The sequence below is a fragment of the Propithecus coquereli genome, unplaced genomic scaffold (assembly GCF_000956105.1).
Source record: "Propithecus coquereli isolate 6110/MARCELLA unplaced genomic scaffold, Pcoq_1.0 Scaffold157, whole genome shotgun sequence".
NCBI lineage: Eukaryota > Metazoa > Chordata > Mammalia > Primates > Indriidae > Propithecus > Propithecus coquereli.
The window spans coordinates 4,881,207-4,891,161 of record NW_012140191.1 but is presented as its reverse complement, the minus strand read 5'-3'; positions in this window follow the sequence as shown (position 1 = coordinate 4,891,161).

Sequence of the window (9,955 nt, the reverse complement as noted above, 5' to 3'; positions counted from 1 at the left end):
CGCTCGTGCTCAGGCTGGTTTCGAACTCCTGAGCTTAAGCAATTCTCCTACCTCAGCCTCCTAGAGTGCTAGGATTACAGGTGTGAGCCACTGTCCCCGGCCTGGGCCCATTTTTTAAATTGGGTGGTTCATCTTTTTACGGTTGATTTGTAACAATTCTTTATATATTCTGGATATAGATCCTTATTTAGATAAATATGCTATAAATATTTTTCAAGTCTATGGTGCATCTATTTGTTTTCTTGGTGGTGTTTTTGATGAAAGAACTAACATTGTTTTGAGGACTGGTATTATTTCATTTAATCTCAGATAATATTATAAGTTAGATATTAATCTTCCCATTTTATGGATGACAAAATGAAGGCTGAGGAAGGCCACCCGAGCTGCACCCTGTTCAGGGATAGGAGTACCAGTATTTGGATCAGTCAGCTTGACTTCAGAGCCTGAGGTTTTAGCCTGAGGTTTTCTTTGTTAATCCTAAACCCCCATCATTGGAATCAGGACATCTAAGCCTTTTTACCTGACAACCTGAAAGAGCCTCGTGCAGGCAGCTGTGAGCTCATCCCTGGGTAATGTAGGGATGCTTCTGTAAACCTGCAATCTGTGCTTTACCCACTTTGATGGTAAACAGCTGCTGGGAATGAGTTCTTACCACAATCCCAGGGTGCTTTACTCCATCAATTGTTCTGAAAGGCATGAAGTTCATTATGAAATACTGACCAGCTACAGAATTATTGGTGCCATAAATCTGCTTTGAAGTGAGGTTATAGAATTCAGAGAAGATAGGTTTTCTTCTGGGCTGTCATTCAGATTTGAGGCTTGACTTACCCTTTTCTTGATTCTCCCATTATTTACTTATAATAACCACCTCATCCTATCAGATGGGGTCCTCGGACTGGTGCTAACCAGTCTCTGCCACTCTGGGTGGTGCTATCGTCTGGGTAGTACATCATCACTGCTAAATATTCATGCTCTTTGGGCTTTTAAGAATCTCCTGTGTCCAGTAAAACATTATCATCTGACCTTGCATTTCACAGTTCTTCGCCACAACTCAGTGATTTACAAAGCCTCATAGCAACACTTGAATGTGCATGAAGGCAACAAAGAATCCTGAGCATTACAAAGTGCTACACGGGGTAGAAGCGTCGAGAAGAGCTATAAAACTTCAGGGTACAAAGCCTGAGTGCTGGGCAGAACACGACTCTGCAACAAAGGGAGCTCACAGGGCTCTCCTAAAGTTAAAGGCAAAGGCAGAAATCCTGGGTGGAAGGCCCTGCCCAGCAGGGGGTCTGCAAAAGAAGGGGCCCCTTGGGCTGAGGAAGTTGTTTAATGTGCAGATGACAAAGGCGAGGGGAGGTCTCTGGAAATGTTCACAGGAGTGCTCCAGAATTTAACCTGACACCCCCGGCCCTGTGAGCTTTGTGCCCTGGGCTCCTAATGAGCAATATAGAGACGAGGAGATGGAGTTGGTCTCACTCAAAATGATTCAGTGTTTATCTTGGCTTGATTGGTCCCAGAGTACTCATTTTACAAAGACGTGTGATGCCTTGTGGGATGGCTTGCTCTGCTATTTCCTCAAATTCATGTTCCTTTTCACTCACCCTTAAATGCCAAAATTGGGAACCATAAAAGTCTAACTCTTTTTGGCCATCTGGGCTTCTGCTGGCATTAAAATTCAATAAAAACAGGCAGACAAAAACACTCTCAAACGTTTTTTGTGGTATAGGGTGAATATCAAAGTGTTTCATGAGCAACTTACCAAATTCTAGTTCAAGAGCAAAGGCTAAATGTGAGGCACAGCAAAAGGAGCATGTATATGGAAGGCTTCCTTACCAGCTGTGTGACTTTGGGTAAATTACCTAACCTTTCTGAGCCTCAGTTTAATGGGGATGCTAATAGTACCTACCTTGAATATTCACTGTGAACACTTCATCTGTAAAATAGGACTTGCCTCCTCTTTGCCTTGTAAGGATCAAAGGAGAAAACATATGTGCACATGTTTTGTAAACTTTGTAGTAGCTGTTACTGTGAAACAAGACATTATATTTTCATCAGATTTGAGTCAGTTGCTTCTCTGTATTCCGGACATTCCTTAATGCTTTTTTAAAGTCAAAACCCATGTGGATGACAAGTTATCTGTGGGTCCCCAAACCTCCCTCTGGAGGGGACTGGAAAATAAAGCAGCAAGGTTACGAGAGCGTTCAGAAGTAGCAGCAAAGAGAAAGACAGAGTTTTAATGGGAAGGAGAAAAAACCTCCTAAATATTAATACTCTTCCAGACAAAAGAACATTTCAAGGACTATCTTCAAAATTCAGCTTGGAAAGGTATTGGATTATAAAAATGAGTTGTATGCACTCGACAACGCTGTGGAATCTCAGAGACACAGAGGTCCTCTGCTATTGAAGAATCAGCCGTAAATTATTTGTTTTGAAATTATTCTCTTAATTCTTGACCACAATGGGATGCTACATGGAAGTTTCCGCTAGGTACCAAGTTACAATAGATGGGGCATTCCAAAGTCAGGCTCTGGAGCACCATACACAGAATGAAGCAGCAGCTCTCCGACTTTTGAGCTGTGTGTGCGTGTGCATGGGGGGATTGAAGTGGGGATACCAGAGATTGACGTGGATCCGGACTTGAGGGTGGAATGCCTCCTGTACTTCCTGAGAGCTGTGCCAGGTTCCCAGTGATGGGAATCACTGGAAAACTCACAAAAGCCCCACAAAAGGAAAAGTCGGTTGTGGTCAAGCCATTGGCAAGAAACTCGGGAAATTCTCTGACCCCTTTCCCCAGCTCTTGCCCACTCAAGTTAGTAAGTGTGTATAAGGGAGGGGATAAGGAAGACGTTGACAGTCCCCATGTCCTACTGCAGATTTCCCAGCAGCGGCCCTAAGTCCCTCGGGATTTTGGTTTTCACATTGGACCGGGCATTCTAATGGCTGAGGGAGACTGTGTGTGACCTACAGGGACCATAAAACACTTGCTTCCTGAGGACCTGAGAGTGGACAGACCCTGCCTGAATTCCTGGCAATACCACCTCTCTAGGAGTCATTAGGAAATGTGTGGGAGTGGGTTTTGATCGCCACAGTGCCTGGTGGGGAGGATGCTACTGGCACTTAGAGGACAAGGGCCTGAGATGCCCAATGTCTTAGTAAGCCAAGAACTACCCTGCTTGAAATGCGCACAGTGCCCCATTGAGACATCCACTCACACTCACCCCTTCCCCGCACAAATTTTAGAAAGACAGTGGGAGACAAAAATAGAAATATCTTTGACTATGTCACCCTTCATGCTTGTTCATCACGTCCATTACACTGGGGTTGCAATTGTTTTGCAGGGACTTGGGAGCTCTTCCCCACGGCTGCTCGGCTATGTCCTGGCTGCCCGGATGCATCAGAGCCAGAAGCAGACTGCGAAGGGTGTGCGGTGCAGAAGCTGCACCGACCGTGGGTGTTGCACAAGCCTGGACCCCTAAGGGCCCCGGCCCAGGTTAAACTTGCTGTGGTGGCTGAAGATGGGGATCGGCCCCAGGTTTGAGAAAGCGTGACTGGTGCTGGCGTGGGACACCGAACATGTCTACGTCCTAATCCCTGACACCCGTGACTATGTTAGCTTACATGGCAAAAGGGACTTTGCTGATGTAATGGATTTAAGATTTTGAGATGGGAAGATGATCCGAATTGTCCAGGTGGGCCAGATGCATTCACAAGCGTCCTTATAAGAGTGAGGCAAGAAGGTCAAACTCAGAAAAAGGAGATGTGAGGACAGAAGCAGGATTGGAGTGATACATTCTGAAGATGGGAGGATGCACGTGGCCTCTGGAAGCTGCGAAAGGCAAGAAAATGGATCCTCCTCTAGAGCTTACAGGAAGGAACACACACCTGCCAATACCTTGATTTTAGCCTGTAAGACCTGTTTTGGATGTCTGATCTCCAGAACTGTAAGATACTCAATATGCGTGTGTGTGTTTTTAAGCCATTAAGTTTGTGGTAATTTGTTACTGCAACAACAGGAAAATAACACACCTGGTTTAAAGAATAATAGAAGTAGCTGGGTGCAGTGACATGTGCCTGTAGTCCCAGTTACTTGGGAGACTGAGGCAGGAGGATCCCTTGAGCCCAGGAGTTTCAGATCAGCCTGGGCAACATAGGGAGACCCTCATCTCTAATAAATAAATAAAGTATAACAGAAGCCTTACTACTCGAGACTCTAGTAGTTCTTAGAACTTTACCTGAAGAGTCTCCAAGCTGCAACACACCCCTCTCCACCCTTTTAGAAGATTCCAAGGAGATGGGGATGCAGTCCTGGCACAGTCTTCCTCTAGACCCCGTCAGCAATTTGCAACCACAGCACGTTGCTATACGATATAAATGCGTGTGCATGCAGGACAGGAATCCAAATTAAATAAAAAGAATTTCTATGTTATCTAAATTTCTCCTTTCCATTTACATGGATACTTGTGTATTACTCCACAACATCAAGGATATCCACTGCTTGCTTTCAAGGGCTTCTCTTAACCTACAAATTCCTGGACTAAATCCAATGCAGTCTTAGATCTTGCAGAAGTCTCAATTAGCAAAGTAAAATAAAAATTAGAGAAAACTAAGTGGACGTTGTTGGGAGAACAAACCAACCCTCCTCCACTTGGCAGACTTGAGCATTTAGTGTGGCAATAACTGCATCACTCTTTTCAGCACTTGCTGACGATATGTGCAGAAATACATTCTACCACAACCAGCTTGACTTTCCCCTCTTTCTTCAGACCATAGATAAATATTTATTATAGCTACGAACAGAAAAAAGCCAGACTTTTGGTTTATTTGACAGGAGAGCTTAGTATTGGATACTTAAATCATTAAGGAGAAAAGCCAGCCTAACTCACTGCAAAGCTAAAGATTAAGTAGGAGTCAACGTGAATTCTCTTCTAGCCTGTCTTCTCCTCCCCTCCGTAGGAAAAATGGTAACTCACTCAGTATTAGATATCATGAACTCTGAGTCCGGATGCCCTGGGAAGGTCTGTTTTCTCTCAGGAATACTCAGTTTGGCACAGGGAAAATGAAAGCAAGTTTTAAAAATATCATTCCTGGGTAGTCATTTTCTCTGGAGACTTAAAAAAAAAAAAAGACATTCATGTTGAATAAAAAGCTTTCTCTGCAACCTCACTTTGAATGTCAAATAAAAATGCTCAGAATGGGCTCCCTTGGCAGCTCGTGTCTACCTTCCGCTGCCTAAAAACAAAATTTTCAAAAGATAACATGTTGCTTTTTGTTAGCTGGAAAACAGGGAAGGAGAAATTTATATGTGTGTTTAACAGGAAACAGTACAGTACAGAGTTAATATTGCACATGTGGATCCTAATTTTGCTAAAAGCTGACAAATGTGAGAAAAATAACTAATTTGTAATTCTTAGCACCCTTTACAAAGCTTTGCCACATTAAAGAGTGTTGCGTGAGTACCCGGTATAAACTTATTTATTACTCAATAGAACAGGCCTGTGGGCTGCATCGGATGACAGGCCAACGGTGGGGTGTGTGACTAACAGGTTGGGTTCAGTACACAGAATGCATCCGGCATCTGTCCAGCACTGGAAGGTTCTCTGGCTTTCCCTGAAGACTGTGGCACCTGACTCACAGTCCTCCTTTCCATGCCATGTCCCGCTTTATCCTGGGTGACCTTTTCACCCATCTTGCCCCTTATCTTGCTCCTCGTGGCCACCTACCTCCACGGCCACAGCCCAGAGCCATATATCACCTTATATGGCAAAATGTGCAGATGTGCTCATGAGATGGGGCGATATCCTGGATTATCCCTGGGGACGAAATGTAATTGCAAGTGTCCTTATAGAAGGGAGGCAGAGGGAGACAGAAGAAGAAGAGAGCAGTGTGACCACAGAGCAAGATGCTGTGCTGCTGGCTTTGAAGGCGGATGAAGGGCGGGAGCTGAGGAATGCACGTGGCCCCCAGAGGCAGACGAAGGCAAGGCAAGGATTCTCCCTGGAGCCTCCAGAAGGAAGCGGCCCTGCTGACACCTTGACTTTAGCTCGGTGACACTAATTTTAGACTTTCGCCTCCAGAATTGTAAGAGAATAAACTTAGGTTGTTTTAAGCCACTAAATTCATGCTAATTTGTGACAGCAGCCTCAGGAGACTAATACAATGCTCAAATATCTGTCTCTTATACCAGAACTCTCCTCTAATCATCACAATTATAGCTGCATCTGCCTGCTATGGTCAAATTCAACATGACCCAAACAGAACTCCTCCCCCTGTCCTTCCTCCTTCCACGCTTCCCTGATTCATTGAAAGGAACCATCATGAGTCACACTAGTCAGGACCAAAGATCTTCCTGGCCCCTCCTGTCCACAGCCAACAATCATCAAGCCCTGCAGTGTCTGCTGCTCAAACCTTTCTCAAGTATGTCTCCTGCTCTCCGCCCCTATGGTTCTCTGACTATGGATATATTCCTTCTGCATCAAAGCAAAGGCGGACCTTCTCAAAGGCTAGCCTGCTAAAGTCCTTCCCTTAACCACTGCTCAGAGCCAAGTCCCGGCTCCCTGGCAGGCCACACGAGGCTCTCCCCTTGGCAGCCATATCTTTGGCTGTTCCCTGTTTGCCACTTCCCCGCCCATACTAGGTACTTTCATGTCTTCCTGAAACTTCATGACCTTTCCCTCTGCTGCTCCTTCCTGTCCTTCTTTTTCAGGTCAGCTCTTACTGGTCTTTATGACTTAGCTCATTTTCTTAATGAGGCAGGGCTCAGCGTCCTTCCTTTGTCCTCCTGCAGCATGGTGTGTCTGCTTGTCTACCACGGCAGGCTCCGCATTAAAGACATGTTATTTGTGATCATCTCGAGGCCAGGACCAATGTCTGATTCATCTATTAAAGCTCAGTGGTTTGCACAAGGCACAGTAAATGTCTGTCGAATTGAGCTGAATTGCATTGCAAATAGGAAAAAAAACAAAAGTATTTCATTTGGTCACAATATTTAAAAAATTTAGAAACTTTTCTTCTATAAACTTAATCTCCTCTGACAGTTCTGGGCTGCAGCCATGTGCAACAAAGAGCAAAGACAAAACAAATATTGTCCGAAAATTCCCAGAGTGAGGCATTGAAAAAAGGAATAATGAAAGTGTAAGCAAACTCTGTGGTCGACCCATCTTCTCAGTGCTCTTTCAAGAAAAATATTTGAAGTTTTATTTTTCCTTGATGTTTAAAACTAGCGAGAATATTTAAGACAGAGTCTAGACATTTTGAATTTGACCTTTGACAACCCTACAAGTTGACTTTTCAAGTCAGCTGTGAAATGTAAATGCAAAACACAGTTAATTTAATTCGTAGTCAGGTATTAGGGTCAGGCATACTTTAGGGACATCCGAAAGGGATATCAGAATGAAGAGACTACAGGATATACTGCCATGTGGTCAAAGCAAGACACAGAATGGCGTGTACAGCATGCCCTATTCCGTGTAAGGAAGGGGAGGAATAGTATATATGTTCATATTTGTTTATATCTGCTTAAATAATCACTGGAAGGATAAATCAGAAATGAATAGATATGGTTACCTGCAGGGTGTGAGAGGTAATTGAGTGGATGGAGCAGGGGGGGGTGTGAGTTCCCAGTACCTATGTTTTTATAGTGTTCAGAGTTTTGAATCATATAAACATATTATCTATTTAAAATAACTACAAAAAATAAAGTAACATCAGATATAGGCCAGTAATATTCCCAATCTGCCTTGTTACTATTTGAGAAGCATCAATGTGTTCTTAGTTTCTGACCTAGAGAGTCTTTTTTTATTTTTAACACTTTAGAAATGATTTCAAATTTTAAAAAATTACAAAAATAAAAATAGCACAAAGAACATCTGTATGCCCTTTATCAGAGTCACTTATTGCCAACATTTTATCCCACATGAACTCATGTGATCTCTATCTATCTACCTACCTATCACTAATTTTGTGTCTGAACCATCTGAGGTTTGTGATCTTCTAAATGTTTCAGTATGTATTTCCTAGGAATATAACCATTGGGTAGTTATCAACCACATAAATTTATGGTGATACAATATGAACAAGAGAGTCTTTTTTGGGGAAATAAATGTTTCTTAAACATAAGACCAATCTTAACTTTTATATTGTACAAAATGGCCATTGGGTGATCTACTGTTTGTAGGTGAGGAGGTCAATTAAGTGTGTCACCGTCGAGCTCATCAAACACTCCACATGGTGGCTGTTAATCAGTCCCTAGAAGATTTTTTTCCTCTTCCCTTTGGTACATATCAAGCCATTCATTTCTAAAGGTCTTCAGCTTCCCTGAAGTCCTAAATGCAAAAGTTGTGCAGGCTCCCACTATAGTTCAGTAATGGAGTTGGGAGAAGAGTCCTCAATTACACCTTGTTTAAGAGTAATTTAAAGAATATAAATAGCAGCTTGTGTCAAATTCATTTGTTTGCTTCCACTGGCAACCGTGGTAATGTGGCCAGGTCTGGACTTGCCTTTTGTTCTTCACTCCCAGCTGAGGTTGCTACTGTTGGAGAAAGAGGAGAAATAAGAAGGTAGAAGGAAATCATAGAAGGTCCAAGGAAGGAAAGGGGGCTGGCCTGGCTCCTTCATGGCTGTGTCAAAGACCCAGAGTCTCACACAGCTGTGTTGACTACTTAGAGATAGTGTTTTACAGCCCAAAGTCTAGTTCTTTTTTTTTTTTTTAAAAACATTTCAGAAACATGCCATGAATACACGAATGCTAGATGACATGTTTTGGGTAAATGACATTGAACAATGGTTCTGTCATTAATATTAATAGATACTGCTCTACAGTCTTCTTGCAGACTTGGATGGTGGTGAGAAGGAGACACCTGCCAGGCTAGGCAGGGACTGGTGGCCTGGTTTGGGGGAGGGCTCTTCCCTGCTACTCCCCATTGCTTCTCACCCACCCTGCTCTCCCCACTTGCTATCCACGGAATAGCTCTTTCCTGAGCTCGGCCACAGTGGCAGAGGGATGCGCCGTGTTATAATTTAGCCATTCCTTTGCGGACAGAAATATAGATTTTGCTTTTAAAAAGTTTTTTTATTTTGTCTATTGCTGTATACAGTACCTTGATGAAAATCCTTATGTTTATGTATATATATATGTCTTTTTTTTACTTGTCCGACAATTTTTGTAGGATAAATTTTTAGTAGTGGAGCTGCTCGATTGAAAAATACAGACTTTTTTTAAAATGACTTTTGATGCATCCTGTCAAATTACCCTCCAGAAAGTACATACCATTTTACAGTTTCACTAACGGTGCATGAGAACGTGGGGTCCTCCTGTCAGGAATCATCTGGCCTCTGGAGGCGTGTGCGGAAAGTCCTGGCAGTGACGTCTGGTTGTCTGGGTTTGCGCTGTGACTCTGCCACATACCAGCTTCATTCCTTAGTGAATGATGCAAGCTCATTAAGTATTTCCTCATCCTTCCAGTGGAAACAATAATAATACCCTTCTCACGGGGCTGTCATGAAAGTAAACGAGACACCGGATGTGAAATGCTTATGTGGTGTCTGCCACTTACTACAATTACTGCATGTAGCCTAGTCACCCCCAGAATATCTTTTCAGCCGCCCTGGCTAGACTAAGGCCCAAGGCATAGCCAGGCTCCAATATTGAGGGCCTCAGTTTGGGTTGGTGAGGAAGCTAGAATACAAAATTGGTGTCAACCTTCACTACCTTCTTTATGTGTTTCACGGCATGTGACTGATGTTTCAAAATGAATTTTTTCTTTATAATGGATAGAGCATACGATTTTACCTATTTAAGAGTACAATTCAATGCATTTTAGTATTTTCACAGAGTTGTGCAACCATTAATACAATCAGTTTGAGAACATCTTCATCACTCCCAAAGAAACTATAACATTTAGGGTTAAAAGTGCTATGTCTAGCTGGGCATGGTGGCTCACACCTGTAATGCCAGCAC